Source organism: Amblyomma maculatum, chromosome 3 (assembly GCF_055883805.1).
Source record: "Amblyomma maculatum isolate TAMU_Amacu chromosome 3, ASM5588380v1, whole genome shotgun sequence".
NCBI lineage: Eukaryota > Metazoa > Arthropoda > Arachnida > Ixodida > Ixodidae > Amblyomma > Amblyomma maculatum.
In genome coordinates, this window is record NC_139346.1 from 176,613,597 (window position 1) to 176,630,990 (window position 17,394).

The 17,394-nt window shown below is 42.6% G+C and overlaps 1 long non-coding RNA gene across 1 annotated transcript; it reads left to right on the top strand.

The window, feature by feature from the left end:
* The first annotated feature begins 7,037 nt into the window (after positions 1–7,037).
* LOC146197036 (uncharacterized) lies at positions 7,038–17,006 on the top strand. Its single transcript, XR_014705658.1, has 3 exons — positions 7,038–7,168; positions 14,441–14,516; positions 16,809–17,006. It is a non-coding gene; the product is annotated as an uncharacterized LOC146197036 (long non-coding RNA).
* Positions 17,007–17,394: the final 388 nt, after the last annotated feature.

A 17,394-nucleotide genomic window follows, 5' to 3' on the forward strand; every position in this document is an offset into this window, starting at 1 on the left:
CATGTCGGGACGCACTGTGGGCGGAACCATAACGACCAATGTGACGTGAAAATTCAGTCGGTAAATACATTCCTGCATTTGTCTCTTTCACGGATGCTGTCTGAGCGTTTCGCGATGTTCATCCACATGTGCCAGACGAGCTGGATACAGCTTCCTGGTGAGCAATGACGGGCTCCGTGAAACCGTTAAATGCTCGAACGCCACATCTACCCCATGCCGTGGCGGCATAGCTACCTGCTTTTATGTCAAGTTTTAGGCCGTCATAGAGGACCCTCTCTCCGGATGGGCGATGTCATGGAAGGTGTCCGGCCAGACTCATTGTGCTTATTGCGAAACCTGGTGGGTGTCCATCTGACCTCCAAGCCCGATGACTCGGCTAAACGCAGTTAAAGTGCTAGCGACGTTACTAATGTCTAACAGATTGAGTAAGGTGGCAGCGGGGCTCATTATCCCTACACACACTTGCAGCGTTTCAGTATGGTCGGTGTACTCCTCTTGGTTCTCGCACTAACGCGCGACTTGTTCACATTCACTTCAAGAACGGGGATATCAGGCTGCTTCGAGTCCCTCGATGAGGCAAAAGCCTTTGATCGTGTTGAGCATAGCTATCTTTTTGCCATTTTTTAGTCTTTTGGCTTTCCGCTGAGTTTGTAGGTCAGTTGGAGCGGCTCTACTTAAGTTTTACACCCCACTTACAATTGAATAAAACGGAACACCCTTCTCCATCGATGGCGGTATCCGATAGGGCTGCCCTCTTTCGGCGCTTTTGTGTGTTTTATATTTAAATCCGCTGCTACGTCGCACTGCGGAGATTGCATAAGTGCATGGATTTTCTTTGGCCGGCAAAGGTCAAGTAAAGGTGTCGGCGTAAGCTGGTGACGTGCCCCTGTTTCTTTGCGGAATGAGGACAACGATGTAACGTTCGTACGGATTTTGCAAAGCTACATCGTGCTCTGCGCCGCCCTTCTCTTTAGTGGCGAGAAGAAAACACCGCGTTTTGATATCAGACCTATAGGCCACCTATAATAGGTCTCGGCAGTGTATTGCTGTTTCAGCGGGAGAGGTAGCACGTTAGAATCGGACCCTGCTAAGAACGACTGCAGAGGCACGCCTGACAGTTGCAGCGCGTTTCCATTCTTCGCTCTCACAGCACGCTTTCATGATGCGATCTTCCAAGTGGGCGGAGTATTTTTACATTGCTGGCGTTGCCTGTCCGCCGCGCACCGTAACGTATCGATTGCCATCACTTTGTGGCTCCTTTTGCTGGGCGGTAAAACGGACACAGTAGCGCGCGCTCTCCTCCGCCTTTCTATACAAACATGGTCGATTCCAGCCTGCCGGACATGCGCACAATGTTAAGTGTTATTGGAGTTCGGTGTGTCCACGATCTCGTTAACGCGGCCGAATACTCCGGGAACGGGCTTCTCGCCTACTACCTCTGCCACGCCGCGGTGGTACAGCAGTAAGACTCCCAACAACTGTGCCGGAATTCCTGGGTTTGATCCCGACCACCGGTGGCGGCGCTTCGATGGAGGCCAAACGAAGAGGCATCCGTAAGTGGTTGTTGTTGTTGCGGCTGTAGGAAGAAACAAAAAAAAATGCACGGGCCTGCTACTGGCTCTGTAGCTGAGCCACCTCCGCTGTCTCGTGCAGACAGAATAGAAAATAGACAAGAAAGAAGAAAAAGAAGAGAGAGAGAAATACGCGCGCCGCAACAGCCGTCGTCCACCGCCGAAGCGGTAGCGCGTGCAGTGACGGCCCACAACAGATAAAAATTGGTGGCAGGCTAGCCCACGCTGTCGCCGCGACTGTTCACCTGGCGGGTTTTTCTGGCACGCTGTCGCGCGGCGCATTGCATGTTGCCATATTCATTATCCTTTATACACAAAGCAAAATAATGAGCCAAAATGACTCAACACAATCTTTCTCGCGTCTAGTCTGTTTAACTGCGTTAAACCTCTGCCACGTATTTTTTATGTGTATTCTTCCCTTCTTCCGAGATCAAGCCGATAATATTTCGAAATACAAGAATATAATGGTTACCTCGTAATAAAATAAACAAAAAAAAAGTTTTATATAGGCAACTTCTTTGGCCTGCAACTCTGAACCAGGTAATAACTTTTTTACTATTAAAGACGCCCTTTTATAGCAGTTTGGAAATTATTGCCCATACAGTACTTGAGTTGCCTACCTAGCACTCTAGGACCACTGCGGATGTTTTAGTAATAAAATGGTTGCACTGTTCAGCATATGTCTTAACTAGATCACTGCTTGTTTGCATTGCTGTCATTTCTTCCTTCCGTGTATGTCATATAGTGCGCTTATTTTCTCCTACCAAAAGTTATGTACCATCTCGCCCAATAAAAGCTCTCGGTATATTTGTCGATATTGGCAAAAAAAGATTAATTACCAAATTACCTTCTAGCTGTTTAAAACTGTGTTAGAGCTGTGATTTTTCCCTTCCTTCTTGGCGCACCTGTCGCACTCTAGTTATTGAATATCATAACATTTCGCCTCAAACTAGTTTTTCTAAATGTTTAGGATATTGACACGTCTTTGTGGATAGGTCCTTGTCCCATTCGTTGTAGTGCAAAGTGCGTCAAATATATCTTGAAGAATCGCCACCAGAAGACTTCTTTCTACACTGTTCGTGGCCGAGCTGGAGGCTTTGGTAGGTTTATATCAGTGTATATCAGTGTTTCCATTCCAAAATTAAATTGAGCGCTTCTCAGATTGCGGGCGTTACATATTTTCGAAGGCCGCCAAGCACGCTTCGGATGCGTTTTTGGGAGGACTGTCACATTTTACTGCCGCGCCAGTCTCCGCGCATATTGCAACTGCATTGTCATCACCATGTGAAAATATTCGATATAATTTATTCTTCTGAATTCGTGCTGACTTGGTACAAGAAAGATATGTAAATTAATCACACCTTTTATATCGCACATGGGAGGACACACGATAATATTGCTGTAGATTTAGTACATCGGAAAAATGACAGCGTTCGAAAATATATCCACCCTCATACATTTGCACATAACACAGCTTGCTTTTCACGAAGACATATGCCTCACAGATAATTATGACCGTGTTAATAAACGTGATATATATGTCACATGGTTTCGTCTCAAGACACAAGGCAGTCACTAATTCCGCGTGGCATTTATGCAGAGTTATTGTATGTTCTTAATTTTTGCCGCTATAAATGTCATTTTTTCGCAAACGACATCACGAAATTATAGGACAGGGAAGATACCCAGTTTTTCAATCTACACATGTGGCTATGCTCGCTTGGAGACAAGAGAAGGCTAGGTAAATGTTGTTCGGATCTTTTTCGTCATTAAAGGTCACTGGAAGAGCAGCTGTGTTGTTGACATGCCGCGGTATTAACATCTTTCATCCATTTCAGGCCAAAATCCCGAAAAAATTGTTCATTTCCACTTTGTGTGGCATATTTAGGCAAGACATGCATAAGCACTGAAGCGTGGTGCTTTAGGAAACAGATGACAGATTGTGATATTAGAATTATGTTATTGGATAAGTGTTTTGTATCTTGAGCATGCCCTAACTAATTGTTAGTTATTCTTTGATTTATACGGCACGAATGATCTTTCTATCTGCGTTCACTGCTTATGGAGCTCTGCAGCTGCATCGCTTCTGGCGCTTCACGTGCCTCAGCGATTGAACGCCGCTTTCTTTTATTGGCGGATAGTGGATTCCGCATACAGCTGGCTACTTTTGCAATTTTAACGAAACAATTTGGCACGCACTTAAGCTCCGACTAGCTAAAATAAGACAGCGTTAGTGTCTCTCTTTTGCTGGTCCCCTTGCGGATCCTCGTTTCCGTACAAGTATTTCTGCTACAAGCTTAATCACTAACCTCCAGTCTTCGCCCCTTCTATCTACTACATACTTATAGCATAGAGTCGTGAGTTACAACTCGAAGTGAAAGAACACCCTACATAGATATAAAGCAACATTTTAATTAAACGTTTCGGACATGACCTAGTGATAGCGTTTCTTACTCGACATCAATGTTCTCTCCCGACATAACACAGCCCCCAGCCAGTCAGCGCCTGGCCACATCTCGCCTGTCAGCTAACACATGGGAGGTTCACGATCATAATTGCTCCCTTATAATGCTGACAACGCTATCAACGTCGATCAGGATTCAGTGAAACATGGGCTCGTTAACTGAAGTGCCTCTTAACTTTATGGAAATGACAATTATTCCTTGTGTTACCTTCGGGGGGCCCCAGTGACCCATAGCTCTCTTCCCCTTGCTTGATTTTGACTACCAACCTCTATCTGGTCGAGTTGAGTTTCCGCTTTTCGAAGGTTCTCCTAAGAAGCGCGGAATATGGAAGAGTCTCTATATCTATATCTTGTCTAGAGTCTCACGGCGTTCTATTCGTTAGGACGGGAACTTGTCACCCGCATGGAGTTTTCTAGCACGTATGCATCAATGCATTCATACCACCTAACTTAGTTACGGGGTTTATATATCTATATATATATATATATATATATATATATATATATATATATATATATATATATATATATATATATATATATATATATATATATATATATATATATATATATAGGAAAACCAACGCGCCCACCATCGGCACGTTGGTTTTCCTCCCGCTTTTCATTTATTATTCTTTATCCCGGCAATCACCATAAGACTAAATCTTGTCTAATACCAACAACCAAATCTATAAAAAAATCCCCAACGTTTTCCATAGACCCGTATACTGTCAGCTCCCTTAAACTCTGTAATAACGAGCCCCTCATTTCCCTTTCAAATATATATATATATATATAAGTGTGTGTGTGTGTGCGTGTGCGTGTGCGTGTGCGTGTGCGTGTGTGTGTGTGTGTGTGTGTGTGTGTGTGTGTGTGTGTGTGTGTGTGTGTGTGTGTGTGTGTGTGTGTGTGTGTGTGTGTGTGTGTGTGTGTGTGTGTGTGTGTGTGTGTGTGTGTGTGTGTGTGTGTGTGTGTGTGTGCGTGTGTGTGTGTGTGTGTGTGTGCGCGTGTGTGTCCACTTCTACCCATACTTTTCGGGGTAGAAGTGGACAGCGGTGGCCGCATCTTGTTCGAACAGTACGGGACGGATGACCGCCCATTGTAACTTTACCGAATGGCATCTCCTGTGGTGGTCTACCCTTCTGAGTGAGCGTTGAAAATGGATGGTGTTGCGCAAGAAATCGTGGTGTCGTCCTGGAAGCTAGCCTCAACTCTTTTTATAACGTGCTATAGCGCGCAACTGGTTTGGTTTGTCAATGCTTTCGTTGAGCGGCATGCAAAAAGGCATTTTGATAGCCCCGTCTGGTGACCTATTTTGTCATCTCGGAGTGTGAGGGTTAGAGAATGGAAAGGGAGGCCGTACGCTAGTCGGCTGACGGAAAGGGCGTCGACCTGTCATGTTAGTTACGTTATGATAATTGAGCAACTTTGAAGCCCTGGGAATTCTACTCTGGTGCTTTATGAGGCTTTCGCGCTTTGCCGCATTTTAATAAGTTATTCCGCCTCCTGATAGACATTTCGGTATTGTGTCAGACTACCCTGCAGCCTACTTATTTAGCTCGCTCAGTAGTGTGGTGTCGATAGGTTAACGCGACAAACGTCATTTAGTAGTATTCGTACCCAAACGATTGCAGTTCGCAAACGAGCTGGTTAAAAAAAGCCACTGGTCTGCTTCTCGTTGTTAAAATTTATTTGGTTCTTAAAACAAATGACACTTAAAGTAGCTCATTTCTCAGTACGCCCATAAGTTAATGGCACATTTCTCAAGCTAGAAGGCGTCCACTCATCTGCCAGGCTCTGATCATTACCTATATCCGCGTTTGCGAAATTGTTACCGCTGAGGAACATAATTCGGATTGCCTCAAATGGATTTAGAGCTTAATAGGTGGATAAATATTTCCTTGCACAGCCAAGGAAAAACAACACCTGACTGATTATCTTTGAAGGAAAATGTACGGGTAACACAGGCGGACCAGGTACGCTGTCATTTGCAGTGATGTCGAAAAGCTCAATGCATCATATCATTCGAAGGAAACTATTTTGAATAAGCGAAAATAGTCGCTTTTGTGTAGTGTATGAAATTGGTATATAGTATTTAGGTGTTCCCCTTAAATTCAACCTACCAGTACTTGTACCTCGGCAAATAAGTGAAAAGCAAACATAATGAAACTTATTTTAGTGTCATACCAATCACTTTCTTGTAATTTTTGTGCACTGTAATTTTTTTTCAGCCGTTAAAGTTATATTTTATATGTAATCTCTGAATCATGGAAATCAACCAATTTTTGTCAATATTGAAATTTATCTTTTTACTAAGAATGTACGTGATATGTTCATTAACTTGCGATAGAAAAAAATATTGCCTAAGACGATCGCAAAGCACGTCTGACCTTTATTTGTGCCACGCTATATCTGAAGTTTAATGCATAACAACCTGGAAGTGCAAAGAAGGCGTGTGGCTGTTGAAATGTATTTATGAGATGGATAGGTTGCAAAATATGCTTGTTGCAATGCTACGTAACAAGTAGACGGCACTTTTTTAATCTACATGAACACTTCTTCCTATGTACAATTGGAAATGAAGCTGCTTTGGCGAGTTGCGTCGTCTCTTTAAAAGTCCTAATTTTGTTCTATCTCTTCGGGCAGCTGTGACCTATTGGGTGGAAAGAAATTTACGTTGCGTGGAACATTCCTAGATTAAACGTGAATAATGTAAAATGTTGATCCCTGAGTTGAATTCGCTGGTGATATAGCGAGCTAAATCGCGATAAATGTTGGGAACAGAAAGCTGACAAAAGCTTAAAAACAAAAGCCCACTTCTATCAGCAGCAGTCTTCTTGAAATTCATCATTATTCATGCCGCCCTCAAATGTCTTAATTTGAATATCATGTTAAAACATTGCCAAGCAAACTTTCACCTAATATATGTTTTAAAGTCTTCATTACTGTTTTAAAAATGCTAATGCTTGTGATGATTTTCAATGAGCATGCAAAGATGGAAAGCGCACATGGCCATATATCTATGCTCAAGAAAGCTTCATTTATCAGTTTGACGAGAAGCCTCATAAACATAGGACATGAACAACTGCTTCTTTTTGGTAGGATTGCTTACCACCCTCATTGGTTTGCAACAGTGAGTATGGTGATTACATTTCGTCGATTTCCTTGTGAAAGCTCATTTATACGCGTACAACCTAACAGAAACGACAAGCAAGCCCGAAGTAACTTTCATTACAATACTATGTTCAAAACTAAGAATATGGCCATGTATGCCGGGCCTTGAAATTTATCAATTTCTTGTCAAAGTAACGACGAAAAAGCAAAATTTTGAGCAATTTAGATTTGCAGCTCAGTAAAAAGGTTAAAAATCTGAAATACATATTTTCCTTCTTGTGTTGTAAATGCGGAGAAATTTAGTTTTTGAAGTTCATTATGTGCAGTCCTCCAAGTCAAGCACTTGCACACCATAAAATGACACGATCGTTGTTCACTCATAGGGCACACTCTCACTACGTAGTCGGCATGGCGGGATTCTTTTTTTTTTTAATGGAGGAATGCAGTTAACGGCTACATTTTAAGCTCCTATTGTCCGTCACGGTACCATCCGCCAAGGCAGATCGACATCACAATGTAGACCGGTTACTATCAGAGAAGCCTTAGACACTATGTATGTAATATTAGTATGTATTAATTCAAAATAGTACTATTTGAAGGCGAAAAATTGTTTGGGAAATATTCCAGAATGGTGCCAAGAAGGAACTGCAATGTTTTAAAAATCACGTTAATGCCACCAGATGACACAACTTGTCTAAAGAAATAGCCGTATACTCTTGTATAAAGTATCATTTTGCCTTTTGCATATCCCGCTCGTAAAGTGCTACCTGTGTCGCTAAGACGCTATGAACTCAAATATTAGCGTCGTCATCGGCAAAGCCTTCTCCGAGTGCTATTGCCTGCCGATCGCCGAGAAACATTTTGACGAGAATGCGACCGCCTTCGGAAGCGACAGGCGAGAACGCTAACCAGTGAAGATGACCAGACACTCTCCCATCATATGCGGTGACTAATGTCGAAGCGTAAAAATCGCATTGGTTGCCAGTCTTTATGCGCAAACTACTTGAGGTCACAACTGTTAATAAGCCCCTTCAAGCCACGACCACAAGTGAATCTTGTATTGATTGCACATTTGCACCACAAATGGATGCGATCGGCACGAACAAAGTTACTTCATTTATCGCATGCCGCTACTCGCTGTCCTGTGCTATAGCCCAGCAGCACACCACTGATTAAAACTAAGTTTTATCACAATATGAATATGTGCCAGCACGCATGCATTCCTGCGGTTGAATATTTCAGCCGTAGCACTGGATTAGACCGGCAATTTTTATTGTATTCACCAAAACTTTTTTCAATATCTGACGGAAACTGCACTTGTTAAATGTTATTTATTGTGCTACAGTTCTTTTTGTGTGGGGGCGCATTGATGCTCTTGAGATTTCTGTGTACTGCTGGACTCCTATTGCTGGACCGTTCTCGCTTTTGTAATTTAAGATCTCACCCATGTTATAAATAGTTCCACTAATGTCGAAGCTAAGATAGTGGATACTCTCTCTATTTTCAACGTGATAACGCAGCTTTGAGAGTTCTTGCGAGCGAGGAAAATGTAATGAAAAGAAAGCTGTAGAGGTAGGGCGGTGCTGGTGACCCTGGCCTGCTGCTTCAGACGAGAAAAATGGGAAATAGGATGTAAAAAAAGAGTTAGGATGCAGAAGGAGGGTGAAGATGTCACAGTAAAATGAATTAGTGTGATGTGTAGGGGACCACGCACACAAAAAAATGACACTCGTATGGAGCATCGCCCACCACTTACTCCAGTTGCTGGTGGACACGCACACCGCGCACAATTGCAGAGAAGAGCAATGCAAAATTGCGTATACAGGTTCACCAAGCACTGAATATGGTCAAGCTCAAAGTACACAGATACATCTGTAGACACAACCGCGTATACAAATGTGTAGGTTGTAATATAAAAAAATACCGTTTTGCTTCTTACATCGCAGTCCTGTATCGTTCGAAAATCTTGGCAAGTTTCGCATAAAAACTCCGAGAGTCTATCACAGGTAAGCTTTTAGTGTGTGGCATCCGGGTGCCTGTAAGGCAGTTTCATAGGAAAGAGTATGATTGTCCGACTTTCACGGAGTAATTTCGAATTAACTCATCGCATGTGTGTACTAAAGGAGCTCACAGATATTATTATAAATTGTCTCTGGTATCTGCGGCTAAAACAAGTCGGGGTTAGTCAAACTTCAATCTTCTGGCGTCAGCTTTGGGTTTGCGCGACGCCAAGCTGTAATCGATATAACCTAGTCACCTGACATTGCGTAATATTAGAGGTTAAGTAATGTCATGGAAATAATCAAGTTGAGAGATGCCGTCGTGCTGATGGCACACATTTAGCCACTGCAATTCCATGGCAGCTTGCTTTGAAGAAGCCAGTAAGACTGATGCACCATTTCTCGAGTATGGGACTTGGATGGAAACCCGATAACTATAAGGCAGCTGATCTTCCACATCAACCCGTTTATTTTCGTTTCAGCGCAATGGCTGAGTGTCCACCGAAGCCTGATGCTGTGGCCGCGCTAGAACCACAGCGGCTGGATGTATATTTGTGATGCAAGATCATATTTAGGATCAGTAATGTAGCAGGATCATACTTGCAACCATCAGACGCTAACAAAAATAAAATTTAGGAGTAGGGCTTGTAATAAGAAATATTTTGAATTTCAAAAATGTTTAGGGTAAGAACAAGTCTTCATTGATGACGCTTACACGTCTCTCATGGGCCCTATCACCGCTAGCCAAGCTAAAGCCAAAGGTTTGTTTGAAGGCGAGCATCATCCTCTCCTTCTCATGGATGTCCCCTGGCTTCCCTGGCTGATTAAAATTTCGCCATAAACTGAGTAGAGTGACCGTTCACTTCTCATCAACAATTGCTACCCCAGACACTAGGTGTCAAAAACAAACCTCTTCACGTCAATGCTCTGAATTTTGCCACTAGTTGGAACTCTCTCTCTCTCTCTCCACTGCACGTGCATGGAACGTTTGAACTCTGTTGGTGCAGAGTGCTGAAGAAAAGTTTTCAACTCGAAAGGAGTGATGGTGCCTGTTAGCTGAAAACGACAGCGTTAACCGCGAGCTTTGGCGTGAGATAATCAGGGCGGGCAGCTATGATTTATTGCAAAATTTAAAGAACTCGAATTCAAAGGCAAGTAAAGTTCACTCAAAAGAAAATGAGAGACGTCGCGGGGGAATCGAAACCGGGGCGCTTGTACCCCGAGGTTCAGAAGCTGTCCCGAGGCCTCGCAAGCTTATTTACTAAGTTTGATATTTATTACACCGATGTAATATGACGGCTTATTTTAGTAACTGTACTACGCTTGAAGGAACAGAATCTAAGACATCATAATGTAAAAGGCAGAGAAACGGAGCACAATAAGTAAGTCAAATCTAAGAACACCAGTAAGAGCGAGCCCCATTCCGAGACAAGGTATGGCTGTTCATTTACTCCCATGAGCTTAAGGATCATCTGGCACAAATGAGATTTGAGCGCAAGAGATTACCAGTGTTTCTTAATCGCTCCGGACGACCATTATTGTACAGCCTAATCAAGAAGGCAATATCAGAAGTGATTTCTCTTCATACTACAGTCCAGTATGACGTCGCATAGTGAAGGTGGTCAAGTAAAGTCGTTTAAGATCCCTTGTACGACATTATATAGTATCTTCAGAAGTAATGAAACTTTTCTCAATATCTTGAGGAACACCACAAATGCGGCTGTTCAGAAAGAAAAAAAAAAGCCCCTTTTACATACCCTTTCTTCCCTGGCGACGTCTGCGTGCACATCTTGAAGAAAGCCTTGGTTCGTGGGGAAATTGATATTTTTGAACTCTGAAAATTAAATCATGGCCATGAGACCTAAAGTGCACTGAAGGTGCATTGGAAGCGGAACAAGCTTCGAAGTGGAGTTTCCACAGACCAAAACTTTCAAGTTTTCACAGACTAAGGTAATGATGCATACGTTCTAAGAAGAGGCATGGCTGGATGGTTGCTCTCGCACTTTTGACGGACCTGAAGAAACGTTTTGGCCACGTCAACTTTCTTCACTGTCGTTTGTGCTTTTGCAGTTTCTATAAAACATTAATTCCGTGAGGCATTAAGCATGTTAATTTGAACTGGACGGTGCCTGATGCAATTAGGCGGGGTAGGTGGAATGGGAACTGCGATGGCTAAACTGTAGCCTATTTGCTAAGACATGTTAAAGTATCTTAAAGACATCATATTATATCGTGATGGACCATTAGATCTCCGTATATTGCAGTTTTTATGTATCGCTTTTTAAGCTATGAAGACAAATTATTTGTGTGCATTTCTTTGCCAGGTCTCCCATATCCAAAGTAGCGTAAAATGTTGAAGCGAAAATCTACCACCAATCAAGTTAAAGACTTTTGTGTGGCGTATTAAGGCATGAAATTCGAGCCATTCTTTGATGTATGTATGTATGTATGTATGTATGTATGTATGTATGTATGTATGTATGTATGTATGTATGTATGTATGTATGTATGTATGTATGTATGCATGCATGTATGTATGTATGTATGTATGTATGTATGTATGTATGTATGTATGTATGTATGTATGTATGTATGTATGTATGTATGTATGTATGTATGTATGTATGTATGTATGTATGTATGTATGTATGTATGTATGTATGTATGTATGTATGTATGTACTGCGGGAGGGCATACCGGGAATACGTCTCCGGTTCTCTCTTGCACTTCCCCTCCTGACTACGCCGCAGCAGCGACGGAGAAGCACTCGGCCTCTCCTCTCCAGATCACGTGACCAGCCTTCCTCCCTCTGTCTCTTGACTGCTCGGCTGGGGGTAGGAAGGGGGAAGTCAACACAGCCTTCTTGGCTGTGTTGGCTGGGTGTGGTTTTGGGCAGACGGGAGTCAGTGAGTGAGGGCGCGTGTGCCTGAACCGAGAGCAGTGCCTGCAGTGCGGACTAGACGGGCAAGCAGAGCGGACGCAACCACGAAACCAGACGGACTTCTCAGGTGAATTGTGCCGTTGCTTGATCGCGCGCGTGGTCGATGAAGACCCATTAACGGTTAACCCTTTGATCTTCGGTGTTCGTGTTGTTCACTGGGGCCACTACTGTGGTCTGAGCTAGCGGAGTGGTGTTTGGCTCTGAGAGCGGAGCCGCAGCCCCGTAGAGAATCCGATTTTTGGCGCCCTACGTTGGACGCAATTTTGTGAGGGTTCTCACGGGGCTCCGTCTCCGCTCTGAGAACCGAAGCCACACCGCTAGCTCTGACCACATTAGCGGCAGGAAAGAACGAAACACCGAGGTACAGCCAGCCGGCCAAGCTGTTTATTGGGAGTGCCCAATTTACATCCTCGGCCATAGCAGCATCCGCGCGCTGTGGCGACGTGGCGTTGTCTGCCTGAATGCAGATGCTATCCCCCGAGATGAGTGGGGAGGAGCAAGGAGAGGCCGCCCGGCGCGCTACGCCAGTTCTTTCATGCCCCGCCCCTCCGCCACAGCTCCAGGGGAAGGATGCCGGGAGGGGAAAGATGAGGGCTCCTCGTGAAAGAGGGCGTTCGCCGCGACGTGCGGCCGAGGGTAATGCTGAATTCCCACAGTATGTATGTATGTATGTATGTATGTATGTATGTATGTATGTATGTATGTATGTATGTATGTATGTATGTATGTATGTATGTATGTATGTATGTATGTATGTATGTATGTATGTATGTATGTATGTATGTATGTATGTATGTATGTATGTATGTATGTATGTATGTATGTATGTATGTATGTATGTATGTATGTATGTATGTATGTATGTATGTATGTATGTATGTATGTATGTATGTATGTATGTATGTATGTATGTATGTATGTATGTATGTATGTATGTATGTATGTATGTATGTATGTATGTATGTATGTATGTATGTATGTATGTATGTGTCTTTGCTAAGCCGCCAATTTTCCTCAGGGGCCCGAACAGAATTTCTCAGAAGCTAAAGAGCAACGAATTAGCGGCACTAAGCTAGTGGCTCTTGTTTCACTCCTGAGAAATCCTCTTTTGCTCGTAACTCTCTCGTGGCTGGTGAGCCTCTTTCGCTCAGTTTCACCAACAACGGCACCAACGGCGACACGGCAAATGGGCGTGTAATAAGTAAGCTCTAAAATTACACAGAATAACGTCTCCAAACATTGTAAAATGTTCCAGTAAGACGGTCAGGTGCAGTCGTCTGTCAAATTGGAAGCAAATCAATGACATCCTCTACTTCAGCTAAATACATAGAAAACTTAATATACAGCCATCATACTCAGAAAGCAACTTCATAAGGTAGACAAAGCGCGTCCACGCTTAGCATCAGTGTCTTGGGAGGAAGCGGAAAACAGAGACGCACAGTAATTCTCTAATTCTGACGAAATTCCCCCAGATCAATTCTGACAGCATTACTTTAATACAGGAGCGATATTCACTTCGCCGCTGTACGGCGGCTCTCAGCAAGCAAATCCTTATGAGCATTTTCTCTCAGTGCAAGGCGCAGTTGGTTCAAGACAGAATACGGGGAGGGCTGGAACGTTTTGGGTCTGACGCTTGAAGCTGGCGTGCGCTTGAAAGTACTATCTACTTAACATGAAGAACAGCGCGTAATAGCGGACAATGTAAATTTGTAGCTGAATTTGTCGCAGTTATAGAAGGCGATGCAACCAATGTACGCAGCTATGGACTCGTAAGAACAACATCTGATGGAAGCCATTAACGCTGCTACGTCATCTCCTGAAAGGTCGAGTTTATATGTCCACCAAATTATAACATTTCGCTTCATTTGCTCTAACGGACACTCTGTTCTCTTTGATTTGGGCTGAACAACCACATATGGCCTTTAACGTGCACTGACAATGCACAAAACTCCATTACTCTGTTCTGTGACGGGCGAACTAATAGACCCATGAAATATTGCAAATTTACTGTTTGGAGACGTAATGCCTTCGTGGTATTGGCTCTTACTGTAATATGCGCCGTGCTGCGTTGATATCTGCTACATGAATTGGTTTGTGACGTGACGTGAGCACCAACTATCTGATGGTACAAAATATTTTAAGCAAGACTCAGTAGCTTCAATGGGCACAGCAACGGCTGCGAAATCTCAGTTCATTATTGCGATCGGTACACTACCGGCGCATGTTAAAAAGCTGCAGATAGTCGAAGTCAACGAAGCTACGTAGAAATGTATTAGTGATTTGCTGAGCAAATTAACTCTTCTCTAAGTAATGGGGAGAAGTTTGGTTAAAATAGAAGCATACTTTTCAGATGTGAGCAATTTAATTCTATGACGACGCAATATGACCTTGAAACTATTGAATTCTGCCATTACCCGCCCAAGCAGGTAAGTTAATTGCTGCTCACAGTCACCAGCTATTTACACGTTTTTTACTTAATGAGATCGTTTCACCCAGACATGGAGATAAGAAATCTAGTGAAAAACCCACCTATAAGATCGACGTTTTTGGGCACATGAACACGCATGTTGTCATAGATGATGAAATCGCAAACTATTTGAACAAATGTACAAGTAGTTCGTCATGAATTCTGGTACAGTCCACTGACTACCATCGAACAATGTCCAAACAATATGAAATGATTTGAGGGGCTTGGAAACGAAGAGTATTATTTATGCATTCTAATTGACCAAATAAGACATCTTCGATCACGAGTAAAAACTACTTTTTTGAGAAGAAGAAAATGCTCTACCATTCTGATTTAAAGAACAGGGGGCCCGAAGGAAGAACAGGACTACAGCTCTTAAGACAGGGAACTAAGCGTCTTTCGCAAGAAGGTAAACTCTAAAACAAAAAGACAATACTTCCCGTTCTGTCCTTTCGTTTCCTCTCGTATCTCATCATTGTGTGTTTCTTATACTTTTTAGTATTGTATTTTGAACGTGTACAGCTCATATGTTTGTTTAGAGTTCATCGCCTCCTTTTTTCCGTTAATTAGAAAAGATTCAATTACGTAAAATTGTTTACTTTTGGGTGCATTTAGTTATAGAGTTCGAAAACATCAGGCTGTCAGAAAAAGAATAAATGAATACTTCCGAACCTAAGGAGAGTTTGTTGTAAAGTGACCTGTCTAAAACCGAGCAGTACAAGTAAATAATTTTATTGTCCTACGAGAAAAACTCCACTGTTTACGCGCTCATAATCCACTTAACGGTAGTTCACATACAGAGGAAGATACGTTATACAAAACAAGAGAAAAAATTATCAGATTTCACTTAGCTTCACTTAAGAGCTTAATGGCCAAAGCATTTTCCTCTTCTTTTTCTTCCCCTTCTGTCTACCTTTTCCCCTCTTCCTCTACCTTGCGCGTTTGTGCACTGGTTATAATTTCATTAGTTTCTTTTCTTTGGCTTCGTCTTCAGACCTTATTGCGACGTCCTTACCGGAGAAATTACGTTAACGTCAAACTCTATTGCGACGTGTCGCTGACATGTCTCGCGAAGTCCTAAAGAATATCGATCACCCATTTTACGAACATATCTTGCAGACACTTCTCGCAGACGCGAGGTATTCATATGAGCCTAGAAAGGCTTTTGCCATAAAATGTCTCTCAGAGTATCACGTGAAGCTTCCTGGTGGAATATTTTTCCTGCGATTGGCCTTAACAGCTTTTCGAGAATAATTAGTATTTACTTCAAAGGGCTTGTAGAAAATTTTTGTCGCGATCGGAATTTCGTGGTCACCCTTTATGGTGTTGCTGGAGAAGTGTGTTCCACTTGCTTCTAGTGTCCAGCAATGAAGAACGATGCTTAATCTGCCATATGCTTACCTCGAAGGGCTGTCAAAATATGAATGCAAATATAAAACGTGTTTTCACGTTTGGGTGATGGCCTCTTTTGACTTCTACCAGTCTTCACATCTTAAAGCGTGTCGCTTCTGGCGACACATTGTGGCAGAAGATTTTGAACTTTTTTTGACAATCTGAGCCTTTTTAACTAGTTAACTGGTTCATAATACTTCTAGAAAAAGCTTTAGATCAAAATAAGCCTTCTAGTATGTAGAAAAGGTTTACTTATGGATACGTGCCCTGCTTCAGGTATTTTTCTAGGTGGCTGTTCTTCGAATTGAATTGTGAGTGAGGTCAGTATACTCCTGGAGATATTCTTCCTGTAATTTAAGGAGAAAGTATAGGCCCGCGTATCGGTCGTCAGAGCTCAGGCATCCATCTTGAAAGCAGACTAAATTTTATTCGTTTCGCGTATCGAATTCGTCTCACAAGCATCTGTAAATTTCCTCTATAGTAATGGCTTTGTTTTTCAAGCCCCCCACGCAGCCATGATTAGCCTACCCTTCTGGGTCCTCTTCTCAATGTCTTAGAGGAAATGATAAACGTGGTCAACGGAGCCAAACAGCATTGGATGCATCGGAGGCGCATTTATGTAAGTGTAAAAAAGCTGTAAATTATAGATGAAGCACTTCTGCGAAATTTCTATTCGTTTTTGCTTCGCTATTTCGCATCAGGGCAAGGTTTTCACACAACCAGCAAACATGATTCAACTGCTTTACGGAGGAACTTTTACTATCGCTTCAAAAAAAGCGTGGCCCAAAAATGTGTGTTCTACTGACGCTTTGTCTAAAAACATATTGTTGTACATTTTATGAATGTATTTTTTTCATAGTGCTCAAGTGACCAAGATTGCTCAGCAAATTGCACCTGCTACGCCATTGGACAGAATTTGTTCTTTTGCGCTGTTTCTATAATGGACCTATACGACTACTATACGGGATACAATGACTGGAATCAGCAGTATTGAAAGGATCAGCCACTGGATGTATGAAAAAAGCAGTGTGAATAAAGGCATCAATAATGCATTGAAGCTGTTGAGCGCTTTGAAATGTGCGCAGCACAATCGGCACGTTAGTGCGTTTTCGTCGTAAGCAGCCAGAAATGGAAACACGTTATTATAGTGATTTAAATTTTAACATCATCATCCGTGTTTTGTTAGTAATCTCAGACAAAAAAATCGTCTCTTCCATGCACTCTCTATGCCGAGTAATGGCACGAAATCATGCGGAAAGTACAACGCTCGCAGTCTCCATTTTGTCTTGTTGAAAAATCGTACTCTCGGCCAGCCCCCAAAAATGCTAGCGGAAGGTTGCACTTACCCTTATAAAAAACTTGTTCAACCAGAGTCGTTCAAATGAATCAATTATGCACGACGCATGAATTTCGCTCACTTTTAAGGCTGAATGTCGAAATGCGAC